Source organism: Pygocentrus nattereri, chromosome 22 (assembly GCF_015220715.1).
Source record: "Pygocentrus nattereri isolate fPygNat1 chromosome 22, fPygNat1.pri, whole genome shotgun sequence".
Classification (NCBI taxonomy): domain Eukaryota; kingdom Metazoa; phylum Chordata; class Actinopteri; order Characiformes; family Serrasalmidae; genus Pygocentrus; species Pygocentrus nattereri.
Genome location: NC_051232.1, coordinates 17,243,890 through 17,264,292, shown reverse-complemented (window position 1 = coordinate 17,264,292; position 20,403 = coordinate 17,243,890).

The following is a 20,403-nucleotide window of genomic DNA, read 5'->3' as shown; positions in this document are numbered from 1 at the left end:
TGATATACGTGATGCTATTTTAGATACATGACACATTGCTATGCAAGTGATACAAGTGACTCATAAAATTCAAAAAAAGTTGCCTTCTGACAGTGGAAGGATGGACAGAAGCACCTGTGGATGTTTTCAGCTTTGAAGCAGCTTGATTTTCTCCTCTCTCTCAAAGTTGAAAGCCTTAAGTGCTGTTTATCTGACGGGGACAGTTTTGGTGGTCTACCAGTTTCCAGCTCTGGAAACATCTGTTTTTTTTCATATTCCTTTGACTTTCCTCTTGCTTATGCAAGTGGATTGTCTTCTATCTAGTCTTGTCAGAAATACATCCTCAGAAATGAATAACTTGCACTTTGAACACATGGTCTCTGACTTTTGCACAGTACACTACATCACATTGCTATAAACAGCAATAGCAGCCATCAGCAAGATGTCATACAGTGGTAGAAACCACACTAGCAGCACTTATTAGTTTGTGTATTACTCTATATAGCAAGTGTATTGATTTAGGTATGCAGCTTACATTGTACAATAAGCCTACACACCTAAATGGCTCTTTGTTTGGTGAAATGGTTCTTCAGATGAAGGAGAAAGTGTTGTATGTTTGTAGATCACAATTGAAAAGGGTTCTGCTATAACATGTCTCGGTTGATGTACCAAAATTTTGATTTTCATTTACCAAAGCTTGCATTATACATGTTTTAAAACATCTGATTTTGCTCTTCAGATCCAGGAGAAGTTGAAGGAGCAGGGGATGGCAAACAAGACAACACTGAAATGGAGAGAGCAGCCAGATGGAACAGTGTTCACAATAATAAAGTAGAACGTAAGAACAAGAAAGCATGCAGTCTTCAATTTCTCCTTTTTTTTGTAGAATAAATTTCAGGAATGCATTCTCTTTCCACAGCTATATAGCCCCCCCTCTGTTTCCTGGGTGCACGTCGAGCAGAAATGGTCATCACCAGCACAGAGGAGAAGGCTGGCATAAATACTCACTTACAGGCCACTCCAGGGATCAGCAGCAGCCCTAGTCAATGAACATGAATTTCGATGTATATGTTTGCTGTTGTTCTAGTTAATTGCACCTCTCTCTTTTCTCTTGTCATCGCCACTCCTGCTGGGGCTGGGCAATATGACAATATATATCGTTATTGCTATACATTAGGTCACAGTGCATTACAATATGCTTTTCTGAACATACCAATATTATGTATGTTATTAGTACTTATAGAAAACTGACTTACTGCATGTTTCATAACAAACAGAAATATAAGTCCTGTTTAATTGGATGTAATGCAACACAGTTTGACAAATATTGAATAAAATTCATTCGCACCCATTGTGCAGTTAGGCCACAATAGTGATATTTTAGTCAGATTCTATATGATACGCATGTACCAACCCTGTACTTCATCAAAAGACGCAACAGCTATATTTTCTATAAAACATTTAAATACATTTTGCACTCTTTAACCCAAACTTGTTTTATTTATAGGCCTGTCACATTGTTGTTATTATAAAATTGTCTAACCATAATTATTTAAGCTAACTTCAATGATTTTTCACAGTCATATTAAGCCGCAACAAGCTAAATGTGTTGGTTAAGGCAAACAGATGTAAATAATACAAGTTTTCACATCTAACCTGGTGCTCTAACATATTTAGAGGGCAGCATGAGTAATGTCTGTTTATTTGTTAGCTATGTAGCTTTTTATTTATTGATTATTGTGTTATTTTTATTTATTTACCAGTTATTATTATTTTTTTATTTGCTAGCTGATGTTAAGACCAAAGTGTAAAGTCTATTCTGTTATATTTCAACCCGATTAACCATATTTCCACTTTTTACCCCATTAAGCCTCAACCAATCCTCTGCTTGGTGACGTGGTTAAGTGAGATCAGTAACTATTTCCATGTACTTTGGTTTTATTTGATTTATGATATGATATGAGCCTGATATATCACAGAGAAGTCACAATGGTAATCAGTAAGGATCTGTCCATGTAATTTGAGAAGGAGAAATCATTTGCAAGAGATGGAGATAAAAGCAGGATAAAAGCCAGTTAAGAAAGTTGCTGGCATGTAAGCTTGGAAGAGCAAAAACAGTGGAGAAGATCTACAGCCAAAGGATCAACACATCCTCAAAAGTACAGCTATATGCTTAGCTGGATCAGGTGTGTTAAGGAACAGGGTTAGAAACCACTGATGTAGCTCACTTTAATTATTGTCCATGGTGCCATCCTTTCAAGTATGCCATTATTAAGAAGCCATTTTATTTTTTCAGCCTTCCAGAAGTCAATGGAATTGATTCCATTTCAACTCCTGTTTTTCACAGGTAGGAAAAAGTGTATATGTGAGTGAATAAATGTACAATATGCAGTGGAATTTCCCACAAATATATTTGGTTTTATGGAAAGCTCATGGCATGAGACCATCAAAAATGGTACAATTAAGGCTTATTTTGTTTTCTAGACAAAATCTAGACAACATAGATGCACCCAGTGGTGGATAAAGTACACAAATCATGTACTTCAGTTAAAGTAGAGATACCCAAGGTAAAATATTACTCCAGTCAAAGGAGAAGTTCCTCCCTTTAGACCTCCACTTGAGTAAAAGTACTAAAGTATTTGCCTTCAAATGTACTGAAGTATCAAAAGTAAAAGTACTATAAGATTACTTATGAATCTTATAACATCTTATAATATCTTATTACTTATGATTTTTATAGCAAGACTCACTTCATGAACTCATTTTAGGTGAAAGTCCTCCAGCGTCTCTCTTGGTAAACCAGTCTTTTAATAGACTGTCATTAATTAGTGACGCTGACGTCTATTAAAATGATCATAAGCACAAAACACTGAAGGCCAACAGTTTTCATTAGATAGAACCAAAAACAAGCAAAGTTTCTGTTTAAGATTTATTTGTAACTTAATTGCAAGTTTAAGTTTAATAAAAACTTGTTTTAAACTCAGGATCACAAATGAGTTTCCTTTACTATATTGATCTGTTGGTCTCTGTTCGTAAACATAAACTAGCCAAAACTAATTTACCATAACATGAAAGTGTTATATATAAACTGTATAGTGTTATATATAAAATAATAGAAAAAAGAGATTTATTCACACACAAGTCAAAAGGAACAACAGGTTTTACAAAATGTAGTAGAGTAAAAAGTAAGATATTTGATTCTGAAATGTAGAGGAGAAAGTAAAACATCACCCAAAATGGAAATATTTCAGTATAGTACAGATACACAAAAAGAGTACTTAAGTATAGTAATGAATTACATTTACTTCTTTACTGTTCACCACTGGATGGCCTACCTGTGTAAAAAAATAAAACAAAAAAAATAAAAAACATTGAAATTAAGGTCGCAATGGATAAAAGTGTCTGCCAAACGCCATAAATGTACATCACTGTTTACAACCTACTAATGTCAAGCACTTTCAATTAAGGATTTCAATTAAAATGTCTGTGAAAAATACATGCTATCTAAGTTTTTGACTGGCACTCTACATGTGTTGCCTGTATTTCAGTAAATGTATACAATTTGGTCACCACAGACTCTAAACAGCAATGTGCAAACGTCAGAGACCATCCTTCATTTATTTAAGCTAGTCAAAACAGCCATTAAGAACAATTTATTCATTTTGCAAAAGATTTTTTTTTCTGTGATGATGTATTAGATAATGCACTTACATAAGGAAGGAAAGTAAAAAAAAAAAAGGAAATTCTAACAACCACCTGCACGACCTGACAGACCACCAAAACAGTCCCCCATCAGCTTCAGAGCTGAAAAAATCCACAGGTGTTTCTGTCCATTCTTCCACTGTGAGAAGACAACTCAAAACTCTAGCTGTCAAATAGCCCTCACTGAGAAAAGCAAACAGACACATCAAATAAAGAAGTTGCTGGTGTTCTCAGAACAATGGACTGACCCCCCCAGAGTTCAGTCCTCAACATCACTGAATGTGTTCTGGGTTACCTGGATCGTGAGAAAAAAATAAACGCAACCAACATCTAAGAACTTTGGAGGTGTGGAAAAAATATCCCTGCAGATTTCTTTGTAAAAGCCAAAGTGCGTCTCCTGTAAAGAATGGAAGCTGTAATAAAGGCAGAGTGGACACACTAAATACTGAACTATTTGATATTGCATTTAGTTGTTGAGGCTTCCATGTAATGTCATATTCTCTTAAATATGTTTTCTGCTTTCTCCCTAATGCTGAAAATATAATATTTTGTACTTAATGGCTGATTTGATTGTTCATTAAATAAATGAAAGGTTGTCTCTGTTAACCTTTATGTCAAATGTAAATTTGACAAAAAAAATCTGCCAGACAGTGGAATTATTTTCAGAAAGTCATACAGACCTCCAGATATAACGCATACTCAGAGTGAAGAGGCCTTGAGTCTGTGCAATTTTTCCTGAATTTTGTATAACCCACAGGAATTCTTCCAACCATCTTCCAATCCGTCCCACATAAGTACCATCTGATCCATAATATTAAGAACTGGACTGAACCTCAAGCTTTCTGCAGAAACAACTTTGCTGACCTGGCTACGGTGGAAACCTCCACTGATATGGCGAACCTTGCGACAGAAGTAAAGAAGCAGAATTATTTATTTAAAGTCTGGGTTGATCTGTACAATGATGTTAATAGCTGGCGCTGGTCCCTCAACGACAACCCGATAGGAGTTCTGAAGAAGAGGGCCCAAACAACAACAATCCGCATGAGGAGTGTGTCAAAATGGATAAAAATGGATTGTGGTATGATGCCATCTGTTCACAGACAAATTTCTTCTTAGGCTATGATGGTGAGAAATGTACCTTTCAACATTTTACTAGTAAAAAAAAAATTCTTACTGTTGCGCTGCCCTACAAACAACTGGACTTCTAGTCACCAGTTCCATCTTGCTCAGTGTAATTCACACCTGTTCGAAGTCTGCTGTCTGAACTAGCTTGCACTACTAGTCCTTTTATTCAGGTAACCAGGTAGAATTTTTGAGGCCTAGAAGAGGCACTTTTGCTCACTGACTGACTGACAAACCTTGTTGAAACCTGCATGTGCTAGGAGTGTAGCTAGCCCTCAGTTGGTCTGTGATTTGTCTACGTAGCTAATGTTGAAAGCAATATATCAGGTGCAGCTGCATAGAGAAAAGGCAGTGTTAAATACGCTGAATGCCTCAGCCTTGGATTAGCCCCAAGTGCCAAGAGGCCGATGCCTGACCCTCACAGCTCTGAGGAGCAGCAACAGGCCGAGGCTCTTTTGCTATTTAAGTTAACGTTTAACGAATGGTAGTTAATACCATTCCCTGTTTAAAAGGTCATGTAAGTGGTATTTCCCCACCAACCGGTCAGCAAAAGGTGTTTTATTTTCACTTTATCACACTGGATTTACTTTATGGAATGATGAGATGCCTTTTTCAAATGATCTGAGAAATACTGATTCTTTGGGCTTTAAAACGTAACAAAGAGTAAGGATTACAGTGAGATTACAGTGACCCTATTACAGTTTCAGAGAAGTCTTCATTTTTAATGGAATATTTTTGAGTAACTACCCCACCTCTAATTAGTGTGAGTCAGCTTCTTATTTGGGAGCATAACCATAGTTTTGTGTTCTTGGAGCAGATCGTGTGTCTAGCTAAAAACTTTGAAAGGCTAATTTTGGACCATGTGTCTATGAGCTGGTTAACTTCCAGGTGGGGTATGTTTGTATACTGCCACCTTAAGCACTCAAAATTGGCTTGACTGAAAATGCACACACTGCTACAGGCCTTATACCAGTAATAGTGAACCTACAAGTGTGGACTGTGGGGGTTCAGGGGCGTTATGCCCCTGGCATGATTTACCAACAGCTGCAGAGAAGAGAGCGTGTGGCCTGGCAGTCCGGCAAAACTAGTCTTACCTAGTCTTTGTTTTTTTTACATGGACAATAGAGACAAACATTGTTACATAAAAAGCAGCACATGTTTATATAGGGCATCTAGCTAAATATAATCTGCAACCTTCAAATAACCATGGTAATAGCTAAAGTGGGACGAGTAATAACACACATTCACATATCTTCTAAGCCGCTTATCCTTGTGGGTGTGGGAGGGACTGGAGCCTATCCCAGCAGTAATTGGGTGGAAGGCAGGAGTAATCATTTTAACACCAAATAATAACAATAATAGCAACTTTTTACCAGTCGTTTTGAGACTGTCTCTAACTCTGAAGCAGACCCGAGAAGACACATTAATAGAATTTGAGATACAGATTAATCTATGTCAAATAAAATCGCTTAATAACTGCTGCTCAAAAAAGCTACCACTGTAACATACTGCTGTCCTGGATTTGGCCATGAAACTACAATTAATCTAGTCAAAAAGAACAGATTGCAAATGTGAATAGAACTTCATAAAACCATCCGAGAGTCTGTAGCTGACGGCTTTAACCAAATGCCTTTGACACTGAAGCCATTTAGCTTCATTTAGAGTGTAAACAGGCAAGACAACTTTTTACACAAGCATGATATCTGCCTGCAGCACTGAACGCATTCAACCAGCTCAGCTCAACAGCCACTTTTCTACATAAATCTTGCCTTTATTAGGTACAATAAATGTAGTATTAATGTAGATTTGTAGATTAATGTAGATAGAAACCAATTTACCCAAAATTTTCAAAAATCTAATTTTGCTTATATAGTATGTTGCAATGCCAGTGTCCTCCTATGGTTTGCATGACATGAATGGAAAAATAAAAACCAGCAATAAATGAGTTTTTACCAACACTGCAGGCTGTTAACATGATAACTCTATTAACCATCACCTGAACACAGACCTAACTGCAACACTTCTGTTTTACATTTACTTGTAAAGTTTTTTTGTAATTCCAAAGAAATTCATTCTGAATGCAGATTTAAACAGAACTGTTAATATGTCTCCTAAACTCAATTCGATGAAAATATTCATTTGTGTGTATGCAGGGCTATTTTTACTCCAAATATACATGCTGCTGTTACCAAAAGCAAGAAGCATATGTCCATAAGTACATGCCCAGAAAGACTGTGAAAGTGACTGTTCACATGAAAAAATTGTGGGACCATTTATGGGACTATTAAAGATGTACAGCAATCTCTTTGTATTAGCTGAGTTCAAGGCTTAATTTGTATATGATAAGATCCCAGTTGGGTGATGGTGCAGTAGGAGGTCATGGAACAACAACAACAACAACAACAACAAACAAACAAACAAAACAGGACTATCAGACACCTTTTCCCATATTTTAGAACTAAGGAGGTTGTTTAAAGCCCTTAAGCACTGAACGTTCTCTTATGAGTGAGTTTACCAAAACTAAACAAATAGCTTCTAATGCATGAGTAGTTAATAAATCTGTGTCATGTACTAGTTATTAAGTAAATGCAGACAATTGCAGTTATGGGAGTCTTGTCCAACGACTCTTATAGGTGTAGTGCTGTGTGTTTGCCTGGGCAGGGATTCAACCCCAGTTTGCTGTGTGTAGAGCCACATACTGAGATATCCAATCTACAGCCACATTTGAAAGTGGCTCAGACCTGATTGCATTTAATCAGTGAATATTCTCACCATTTTACCTCTTCCTATTCATCCATGACTGGTACCCTGGCAAGAAGGGTAGCCAAATTGATCATGGGTGTAAATAATGACCAAATGTGTATAGAGTGCTATACGGGAAATGGCAGGAATTCTAATTAAAACAGTAGGAAGGCTAGAGTTAACCAGAGTTAAATAGAAACAGGTGTGGATGAATCAGCTGGGTGGTGCTGCATCTCAGTTCCATTGGCTCTGTATGAAATAGCCAACAACACACTGTTCATGGGCTGATTTTACCCAAGAGTAGTAACTCGTTTGCAGTATGTCATTAGCATTCACTACCTAAAACCTGGATGTTTGTAGGGTGGTGTTGTCTCAGAAGTCGTCTTGACTCTTCCAAACGGAAATAAAAAGTTCTCTCACATAACTGAATTTCACCTTGGCTATGGGTTATGCATCATGCTCTGGTGTTTAACAGAAAGATCAGAAAATGTACTATATTTAAAATAAGTTTCATTCACACACACAAATGTTATTTTGTTACGTTAGAGATCGTGGTTTTCATTTGCTTCAGAAAGAATTAATCACCGCGCTTGCTAAGCCTGTGTTTGACTCCCCACAGCAAAGAATACAATCAAGTTCTTACTCATTTCTGATAGAAAAAGAACATGGAAGAACTCTCAGGCCTACTGCAGACAGCATCACACAGACCTTGCCAGCCCAATAGATGAAACTGAGAACGCAGCCCTAACGGCAAAGATACCAAGTGGAGCGGTCTGGATTGGCTTGCGCAGAGACTCCTGGATGTGGTCTGACAAGACCGACATTTCCACCAGACAAGACAAATCAGCCTGATAATGCTAAGGGCCATGAAAACTGCGTTTCTGAGTTTGATGCTGTGCTTAGTGACGAGAGCTGTTCCATTCAACGTGCTTTCTTCTGCCAAACTTGTGAGTTAAAAAGTACATACATTTGAACTTGGTTTTTGGGTGCCATTTATTCAGAGGATGATGTGTATGTATGTGTTTCTACGTTCAAAAAAACTCACAAGCGTGGTGGTGCAATCCAGTCATGATGTGAATGATCCTGCAGTGAAGGCAGCCGTCTTGGAGAAGGTGGGTGGACAGTTGTTCACCCATAATATATAGTCTATTAATTCAAAATATAGCTGGAAGAACCAGAGAGGGTGTTCAGACCCTTCATTGGTGCAGACCAATCAAACTTTTTCTTTAAATTGGTCTGTTTTGACAGGAGTGATCACCCATACCAGGTGCAAACAAAAAACTGCAAGGGACCTGGGCTTCAGTACACAGCTGGTGGGTGCATAGCACTAAAAGCAGCGTATTATCTGCATAACTGCTGCATTGACTAACAGATGCTTGTACAGATTTTTTAACACAAGCTGCTGCTGACATCAACAGATGAGCAATAACGAAGCATTTTAGGTTGAGCTATCTGACTGGTCAAATTCAAATGGAACTCACAGCTAAACCAATCAATAAAAAGAAAGAAGCAAGAGTAAAATTACGGAAAAAAACAACCAAACTTTCAGTGTCACAAAAAACTAAACTCTGGTGCAAACTTCAGCCGACGACGAGTATGTGAACACAGCCTAAGGTGAAGAGTTCTTGATAATAGAACAATAACAAATGTTTTTTTCTGTATTTTCAGCATTTTTATTTATCTGAGGAGAGATTAATTCTCATATCCGATATCACTCAGTGAAAATATCTGACTTTGTTCGTCAGATGCAGCAGAAACTGCGGGAGCTGGGGATGGCTCAGGACACCACACTGGCATGGAGAGAGCAGCAAAAATGGAATGGTGTTTTACAAGAAGGAGGAAGATAATAACGCAGAAACTACAACCAGTGAAGTATCTAACCTTTAATATCTCAATATTTCTCTGTACTGTTCTTTCCGACAGCTTAACTGTCATGCTTGATTTTAAATGCAGAAAACAAGGACGATCATCTCAATATATATAAGCTAGCTCAATATAAAGCTGGAAATGATTATGTAATTTCATTCAGTAGACTGGTGTCAGGTTTACTAGTGTCAGCATATTATGAAACGGCATGTAAATAAGAAGCAAAGACATTTGGATCATGTACAGTCACTGAAAGCATGGTAAATTGTATTTGTGAAAACCTGACACTACAAGATGGAACTAGGGCTAGAGAAATGAATTAGCTTATGACTGGGAGAAATTAGGGTTTTTAGTTTGTTGAATTTTATCCCATAAACCTGATATCCATCCATCCATCCATCCATTTTCTAAGCCGCTTCTCCGTCAGGGTCGCGGGATAAACCTGATATGAATAGCAGAATAGCCGATTTTGTTGTAATTCTTTAATTTATATATATATATATATATATATATATATATATAAAAAGGCACACACTGGAGACACACACACACACACACATATATATATATATATATATATATATATATATATATATATGTGTGTGTGTGTGTGTGTGTGCGCGCATGTGTGTGTGTATATACACACATATATATATATATATATATATATATATATATATATATATATATATATATATATATATACACACACACACACACACACACACATATATATATATATATGTGTGTGTGTGTGTGTGTGTGTGTGTGTCTCCAGTTATATGTAAAAGCCAACTTACAAACAACCTCTATAGCAAACCTTTAAAAAAAGCTGTAAAACGATTTCTGCAAATGATATTGCACAGTCACTTAACATTTGATTAATTTTAAAAAAAGAAAAAAAATTGGTTGGGTTCCCTACTAAATCACCCCCCTTTGTAATCCCCTTTGGCACTTATCAGTGCTTTACTAGCCAGCCAGGAGTCGCTCTATTCACATGTTAGGAATTGTTCATCTATTCTTCAGTGCAGAATGCTTCTGCACTATTCTTGGCCTGTCTCACATGCACAGAAAGAACGACCTGTCAAATAAATTTGTGATTGGGATTACTTGGACAGAAGTATTGCCGTATTGGTGCTGAATTCTGAACTTCAGAAGTGTTTACAAAAAGCATGTGAAAATAACTCAATGTCTAAACATAATATTTTCTTTTCAGTTTTCAGGATGTACACCCTTTGCCTTTATTACAGAATCCATGTTTTCAAGAGACTTGAGTTTTTTAAGGAGATCTGCAGGGATGCCTACAAAGTTCAGTCTTAGAGGTTGGTTGCCTTTCTGTGCTTGTCATGATCCAAGTAATCTCAATCTCAAGATTCTACCAATATAACAAACAACATGTTCAGAGAATATTACTAGCTATAACTTACAACCCCAATTCCAGTGAATTTGGGACATTGTGTAAAACATAAATGAAAACAGAATATGATGATTTCCAAATCCTTTTCAACCTATAATCAATTGAATACACTACAAAGACAAGATATTTAATGTTCAAACGGATAAACTTTATTGTTTTTCACAAATATTCACTCACTTTGACTTTGATGCCTGCAACATGTTCCAAAGAAGTTGGCACAGGGGCGTGTTTACCACTGTGTTACATCACCTTTCCTTTAAACAACACTCAATAAGCGTTTGGGAACTCAGGACACTAATTGTTGAAGCTTTGTAGGTGGAATTCTTTCCCATTCTTGCTTGATGTACAACTTCAGTTGCTCAACAGTCCGGGGTCTCCGTTGTCGTATTTTGCGATTCATAATGTGCCACACATTTTCAATGGGAGACAGGTCTGGACTGCAGGCAGGCCAGTCTAGTACCCGCACTCTTTTACTACGAAGCCACGCTGTTGTAACACGTGCAGAATGTGGCTTGGCATTGTCTTGCTGAAATAAGCAGGACGTCCCTGAAAAAGACGTTGCGCTGAAAACAATCCGGACAGTCCTTTTCCTCTTTGTCCTGGAGGACACGACGTCCATGATTTCCAAAAACAATTTGAAATGTGGACTCGTCAGACCACAGGACACTTTTCCACTTTGCGTCAGTCCATCTCAGATGAGCTTGGGCCCAGAGAAGCCAGCGGTGTTTCTGGGTGTTGTTGATATATGGCTTTCGCTTTGCATAGCAGAGTATTAACTTGCACTTGTAATTCGAGCAACGAACTGTGTTCACTGACGATGGTTTTCTGAAGTGTTCCTGAGCCCATGTGGTAATATCCGTTACAGAATGATGTCGGTTTCTAATGCAGTGCCGCTTGAGGGATCGAAGGTCACGGGCATTCAGTGTTGGTTTTCTGCCTTGCCGCTTACTTGCAGAGATTTCTCCAGATTCTCTGAATCTTTTGATGATATTATGGATTGTAGATGACGAAATCCCTAAATTCCTTGCAATTGCACGTTGAGAAACGTTGTTCTTAAACTGTTGGGCTATTTGCTCACACAGTTGTTCACAAAGTGGTGAACCTCAACCCACCCTTGCTTGTGAACGACTGAGCCTTTCAGGGATGCTCCCTTTATACCCAGTCACGACACTCACCTGTTCCCAATTAACCTGTTCACCTGTGGAATGTTCCAAACAGGTGTTTTTTGAGCATTCCTCAACTTTCCCAGTCTTTTGTTGCCCCTGTCCCAAATTCCTTGGAATGTGTTGCAGGCATCAAATTCAAAATGACTGAATATTTGCAAAAAACAATAAAGTTTATCTGTTTGAACATTAAATATCTTGTCTTTGTAGTGTATTCAACTGAATATAGGTTGAAAAGCATTTGCAAATCATCGTATTTTGTTTTTATTTATGTTTTACACAACGTCCCAACTTCATTGGAATTGGGGTTGTATTAAAGAAGTATGAAATGCTGCTAGTAGAATGTGTAAACTTTGTGTGTGAGAAGTATTAACAGCATTTTTAAGTATTACCCTTCCTAAGCACAACACTTGGTCTTTTGGGCCCCTCTAGTGGCCAGACCCCTGAAATCTGTTCCCTTCCTCCCTGTATGGGCAGCCCTGAGTGCAAGAGCTAACTGACTTGGAAACGAAGGAAGGATTCAAAACCAAATCCTGACAAAACAAGGGCTTGGCTTTGATGAAAGATGGAGCGGAATGAGAAAATGTTGGCGCTACCACCTGACTTATTTTTCACATCATGATTCTTATTTTTCTTTGTCAATTCACATTTGTAATTGTAATTTAAGATGTCTTAGAAGAAGGCCACCACAGAACTGAGATTTGCCTCCTCAAAATTACAGGTACTTTTTAATCTAGACATTACAGTTCCTAGGTGCAGCACAGGTTGTGTTTATTGACATTTATTTCCAATGTATAAATCGGAAAATGTAGCCAAGAATAATTACTACTTACTCAACAGGGGCATGTTTTAGAATAGAGCATTACGGAGAGATTTTCAGTGTGTGTTTACATGGCTAGTGAATAGCCAAATAAAATGACAGTGAAAACTAGTTTTGAAATCACATGATTTCATCATTTAGCTCATGGTAGGAATTTCTTCAACAAATCAATGGAGCTGGGTCTTGTTTATCAAAGGATTTAAAAAAAATCATCACTGTGAAAAGTTTAACATATTTATAACAGGTTTGGCTAAAAAAAGGGTACCTGCGTTATCAAAGTTTACATGGGACAGAAATAGTCACCACATTTCATTGAACCTGTTTGAAGTCTTATGGTGCATCAAAGTTTGTTTGCCTATTTGCATATTTGATGCTGGAAGGACACAGCAAAAGGCTCAAACTGACTGCACTACATACAGATCTTGCCTCTTGCCAAGTGACAAAGGCACCAAGCAGGATACCCTGAACTGGCTTGTACAGGTATTTGTGGGAGTGGTCAGACCTTTTTTTAAAAGTACTTTTAAAAATAATGCTATAATTACTGGTAGTTGTAATAATAGATGCCATTACGTTTGACGTCATGACTTTAAACAGAAGTGCACTTTGTAAAAATCAGAATGGCATGTTTATGGCATGGTTATGACAAGGCAACAGAGTTGAAGTGAAGAGCTACTGACCTGCCAAAATTCACATGATCCTCCTGATGCTGCTGTTGCTGCTGCTACATAAACTCAAGCTCTCTAAATAACCAGTGCTCCACCCGTTTTCCCGTTTTGTATTATAATATTTTATACCAGTGCTGTTTGCTATCCAGTGTCAACCAGAGGAGGATGGGTTCCCTTTTGAGTCTTGGATCCTCTCAAAGTTTCTTTCTCTTGCTTTTAGGGAGTTTTTCTTTGCGATTGTCACCACTGGCGACGCTCATGGAGGCTTGGACCTGGATTTTTCTGTAAAGCTGCTTTGTGACACTGTGACAATGCTATAATAAATAAACTTTCACCACATTAGGCTGTGCACCATTTCCCTATACTAGGAATAGTTAGTAAGTAACTGAAGCCTTATTCTGAACTTCAGGTCCAACAGAAACTGAAGAAGAAGGGTGCGGCTGAGAACACCACGTTAAGATAGCGAGAACCTCCAGATGAAATCATGTTTTACAAGGAAAGTGTGGAAAATAGAGACAAAGTGGAAAACAACATAATGAAAATGTGTGAACTGTGAGCAACTTTTATTTCTCTGCTTAAGTCTCAGTTACTGTAGGCCTACTTGAAAACCATGCTTTAACAGATATTACTGTAAAAATTACTGTACAATTTTCTACCGTACTGCTACGCAGCTGGCAGTATCAGGTTGCAGTCTGAGTTGAATAAAGATCCTTCAAATGTTTTTTTTTTCCCTAATTGTTCAGGAAATCAACTGATTGACAAAGATACATCCATCAGTTTCTGCTGCAGGTAGAGATATTCTCTAAACCTATACTTAAACTTATATATCACTAAAGTCGTTTCTCTTTCTCAGAAGATGACAAAAGCTACCCAGACTGCATGGTGCGAACACAATAGCTTCATATGTACTACAGCTGTTAGCTGATTTTGAAATGGATTCTCTTTTCTGTTTCTGCCATTGTTCTGATTCATTAAGCACATCTGAGCACAGAATCTCTATCTCTGCAATGTCTGTTGTTTAAACATTGCATGTTTAACACTGCGCAGTAAAGACGTTTTGTATGAAATTGTGCTCAAAGTACATAAAGGTCAACATGTTACAAAGAATTCCCTCAGCAAGCTTGCTTATAATAAATTTATTATACTATGCTGTAAGCAGTGTTACCTATATTCACCTACAGAGCCATATTTACAGGAGATATGTATTACTTTGCTGCCCTGATCAATTATTTATAATTCATTTAAATGATTGAAAAGGCATCAGAAGAAAAATGTAAATAAGGTAGCTTATTACACTATGAAATTAAAAATGATCAGAAAATGTTTCTCTGTAAAAATGCCAGTGAGAAAGGAGGGTAAAATGTCACCACCAAGTGGTCAGGACATGTATATACACACACACACACACACACACACACACACACACACACACACACACACACACACACACACACACACACACACACAAGGTCAAGACTACAGACAGAGTAACTGGGGAAACACTGGAGGGAAGGGCAATGCTCTTAAGACTACATGACACTTACATAAGCATTTCATGACAAGTGACATAAACCTACACAATTACCATATTTTAGGGCAGTAGGGCAGCACAGGGTAGTCTGTAGTAAGCAAATATCAGCATGAAAGCAAAGCCAAATCCTGGATGCATTATTTTAGGTCTCAAAAAAGAGAAAGAATGGTCACTCTACCAGTATAGACATTTAGAAAAAAACTTATTCCAACGTAATACTTGCTAAAGTAAAATCACATCAACATGGACAAAATAACTATTTATGGCTACTGACATCTGTTACACACACACACACACACACACACACACAGCACTTTACCTGGTCCAGCAAAAACACTTTATTTTTAATCTTTACATGTAACTCTGCATGCTTAGAGGTAGAGGTGGGTGATATATCACAATACAAGACATTCTACATACAAGATGCACGTTATGCATCATAATATTTCATTTTTCTAAAATTGAATAAGTGAGGCAGGGCAAGTTGATTTATATAGCACTTTTCAAACCCTGCTGTCATTCAAAGTGCTTTACAAATGAGAAAATTCAGTCAGAGTTGTAAAAGTAAGCACAAATAGAAAAAAACTATTAAAAACAACATTAAACACAATTAAAACAGAGAAAATCATTATATTAAGAATCAAATTAGAAATTAAACTAGGAAAATAAAAAAAAAATCAAATTAAAATCTAAAAGTTAGGATGTGCCATTACAGAGGAAAGAAGGCTAGACATGCTAACAGTGTTTATACTGAGTTAAAACCCTGCTCAAACAGGGATGTTTGGAGCCTGGGGTTAAGTGTCCAGTGTCAAGGCTCTTCCAATGCTCTCTGACAACTGTTTCCATTTTAGAGCAGCACAGTAGCTTAACACTGCACCTCCATGTTTAGTCTTCCCCCTCGACAGGACTTACTGACTAATTCCTAATGATTTGAGAGCTCTGTTCAGCTCATATCGCTGCAAGCTATGAAATAAATATGCTGGTCCTGCAACACTAAGCGATTAATCGACCAGCTTTAGTATCTAAAGTCCGTTCTTTATCATACTGGTAGACAGTGTAAGGATTTAAGAATGGGGGTGATGCGTTTCCTTCTTTTACTCCTACTGAGACTCTGTCACTGCATTTTGAATCAGCTGAAGTGGTTTGTCTTTTTTGGGAGTCCAGTTAGGAGACCATTACAGTAATCAATCCCGCTAGAATAAAGGCATGGAGGAATTTCTCCAGGTCTGCTTTAGTCAGAAAATCTCTGCTCTTGTTGATGTTTTTATTTAGTTTTAGTAACTGCTTTGACACAACTGCTGAAACTAAGATCAGAGTCCATTAGTACACCAAGGTTACATACTAGCTCTTCAGATTTTAGGGCTCTTGATTCCAGACAGGCAGCTAGTCTTTGCCTCTTATGGCGCATGGTCTCAGAACAAGCAATATGAGTCGAAAGTTCTGTTCAGCCAGTTACCATACAAAGTCAACACACTGCATTAATTTCAAGAAGTCAAAAAGTCACAGTTCAGTTGTTGTGAAACGTTTTTGTTTAAAGCACATTGTCAACATTAGACTTTTGAGACTGCACAAAACATTGACATTGTAGGATACAGGGGCGGCAAATATGGTATGCGTAGGGAAGGGCAATAATAAGAGGCTAAAACCAGCATACTTATATTGAAACAACTGCAATATCATTGCATTATAATTAATTCCATCATCTGTTGAATACTTTGACATGAGACAAGAAGAAAAATAAATGAATATAAATGAATAAAATGGCATCAATCAAGTCAACCAATAATTATAACATAAAAGGTTTTGCGAACAGTGCCTAATTTCTGGATTCTGTAGCATTTAAATGTACATAATTGTAAATCTGATGAACGTCATAACTATGAGTTACAACACAAGTAGCTGGTATCCAGTCAGACTCATGATGTTCATGACATGCAAAACTGGGACTCCTCATTCACTTAAATTCCTGATAGTAAACAGATAAGGTAAATATCCAAACAGTAGACAATATTGCTCCACAGTTCTTAAACGGTTTGAGACTCTGAAAACATACTTAGTGCTTTGGAACCCCTTAAACGTCCCCAGAACATACAGAAGTACACACCAATGCTGACTATGACTACATGAAACAAGTTACACTGGGAGTATCCAACCGCTGTTTCACAAAGGAAATCCGAATGAAGCAATGTGTTTACTTTTTAAGATGAATAAAGATAATAACGGGCAGATATATAGTACATTCTGATATGAGGTAACTGAACAGTCTGCTTTAGGTAGCAGCATTTCAAATGTGGACATTTTGTAGAGAACATATAGTAAGTAAGTAATCACCTTGTGTTGAGAGCATTAAAAGCCAGACTGTTCAGTGTGTGCACAGTGTGCATTCATGCATTGGTGTAGAACAGGGTTGCACACCTCTGGTCCTGGAAGGCTGGTGTCCAGAACAGTTTGGTTGTTCTCCTGCCAAACACACCCACTAAACCTGGCAATTAACAGTTGAGTTGAATCAGTTGTGTTTAAGCAGGAGAGTCGCCAAACTATGTTGGACTGTGCCCTCCAGGACCGGAGTATTTTCACCTAAAATGAGTTCATGAAGCCAGTCTTGTTAAAAAAATCATAACAAGACATTATAGTCATAAGTAATCTTTTAGTACTTTTACTTTTGATACTTAAGTACATTTGAAGGTAAATACTTTAGTACTTTCACTCAAGTGGAGGTCTAAAGGGAGGAACTTCTCCTTCTACTGGAGTAATATTTTACCTTGGGTATCTCTACTTTAACTCAAGTTTACCTTGTCCACCACTGCTCTCTCCAGATGTGATGTCAACAAGGAGTGGCCAGGGTGTGTGGGGTCAGAGGAAACGTTAATGGCTTTCCTTAGACATCTCTTGTTGTAGATGTCCTGTATGGATGGGAGGGCAGCTCCAGTGATGCGCTGATCAGTTTTCACCACCCTCTGCAGGGCCTTGCGTTTGGCGCTGCCATACCGCGATGTAATTTGTCACAACATGCATATAATTTGTAGAGCACAGGTGAAAAGATGTTTTCTGATATTTGCCCCACCCCTTTGCGTGGTGATGTGGTTGAGTGAGATCAGTAACAATTTCCATACCCTTTGGTTTTATTTGATTAAGGAGCCTCAAATCTTATGGAAAGTGACAATGGAAATCAGTCTCGGTAACCCAGATTGGAAAGTTTTGTTAAGCGTCCAACATTGTAATCTGAGACAGTTGCAAGCTTTGCAAGCAGCTGATGGAGGATAAAAAGCTAAGAAAGAGAGATGGGAGAACATTTCTGAAGTACACAATTCAAAGAAGTCTTACAAGAAGTGTAAGTCAAAATTTCAGGTACTTTTCAATACTGACATTTCAGTTCTGAGGCAGAGCACAGGCAGTGCAGAAGAATACATAATCTATTTACAAAGATTTTTTGCAAGTAGCTACTGTAACTTATTACCTACTACTGCCTCCACAGACGAGGGCATTATTTAACACACAATGTAACTGAAAGCTTTTAACTATGATGTTACTTTGATCAAGAGGTTACTTGTTAATTAAGAGAGCTCCTGAGGTAAGCTCTCAAGTAACTAAAGATTGCTTAAGTCCTACAGCCACTGACCTGATCTTTGCCTTCTCAAAATTACAGGCACCTTTGAAACGTCAGGTCCTAATGTTCTGTTTATTCATTGAAAAACAGACGTTTCCTGTTCAGAATTAGGTAGTTTATCATGTAACTCATAGCAGAAATCAAACTATTCTTTTAAGCACTGCATTACTAATGTTAATTACTAATTATGCTTTTACTTTCTTAGTGTTTATGTCCTCCAACAACATATGAATGGAGCTGGGTCTGTTTCAACTCTTGTTTGTCACAGGTATATTTTGTTTAAATTCTACTAATATTTATACTGTAAAAAATCTTATTTCATACCAAACGGTGTGACCTGAAACCTTCATATCAAGTCTGCTGGTAATGGAATTGAATAAATTCATGTGATGGCTGGGGACCTCCAAGAGACGTCTGGAACCAAACTCTCAAAATCTCACAAGACAACAACTACTTTTTAATGTATATCTGTTTATTTGGATCTATTTTAACGTTATATGGTGTTTTTTACAAGCAAAACTACACTCTCTACAAAGATAAGTCATAATGTTTAAAACCATTTAAGACGTCTAGACATGAATACCCAAGACTTTCGCACAGTAAAAGGAATGGCTCAAAATACTTCCAAAATTATTCAGAATAAAAATGTTGTAATAAAAGCATAGACTTAAATGTAACATTTTTCCATTTCTCTGTAAAGTAACCATTTTATAGATACAAGGTTTTGTTACGACAGCAACAGGCTCCCACTATTTAACGAGGATGTAACAATGCAAAAATGTGACAATGCAATGTGGAGGATGAACATAAAGATAGTTTTGCCTTCTACTGCAACTGTACTGCTTTAACACCAAAGCTTGAAAACACTCCAGCACTGCTCCTGCATCCCAGCTCTAATGTCAGTCTAGTACGTCAAGGCATTGCATGATTATATTGGTCATTTTTCTTATTTGCATTCTGTTCTTTACTGTGAGAAAGCCAAGCGCAGGACGCACTGTATCATTATACTCCTATAAAGAAAATGTACTCTTTCCTCCCAACCACAGGAAAGGATATGACAACACATCACTATAGGCAGCAGTTATTTTAGGAAAATGAAATAACAGAAATCACACTGAGCCTCCACAACAGGCCTATAAACACTTAGAAGTAGCTGCTATGGGTCTTCAGAGAAATTGCTGCTGCCTGATAGTGCAAGTCCATGAATGCTCCTCTAAAACTCAGTGTTACCCACAGGAGTTCTTTCAATCGTTCAATCCGTCCCACGTCAGTACCATCTAATCCAAGAGCCGAAGACTTGGACGGAAGCACAAGCTTTCTGCAGACTGAACTTTGTTGACCTGGCTACGGTCAAAAATTCCACTGACATGGCAATGCTACTGAAAGAAGCACACAAGCACAATTTTACATCGCAAGCTTGGGTTGGTCTGTACAATGACATTAACAGTTGGCGTTGCTCCCTAAATGAAATTCCACTCGGATCCTTTCAGAAGTGGGGAAGTGCACAGCCTAACAACTTTTATGGACATGAGGAATGCGCCACAATGGATGAAAATGGATTGTGGTGGGATAAAACATGCTCCGAGACAAAATTCTGCTTATGCTATGACGGTGAGAAATTTTATAGCACTCTCCACAATTCATAGTATAAAAAGAATTACATGATGAATAGTAGTTTAGAAGTCAGCAACATTTTTTACCAGTGCAAACACACACACACACACAAATTATTACATTTTTGCAGTTGCAACAACAAAATACATCAATGTACACATTCACTAATATTTAA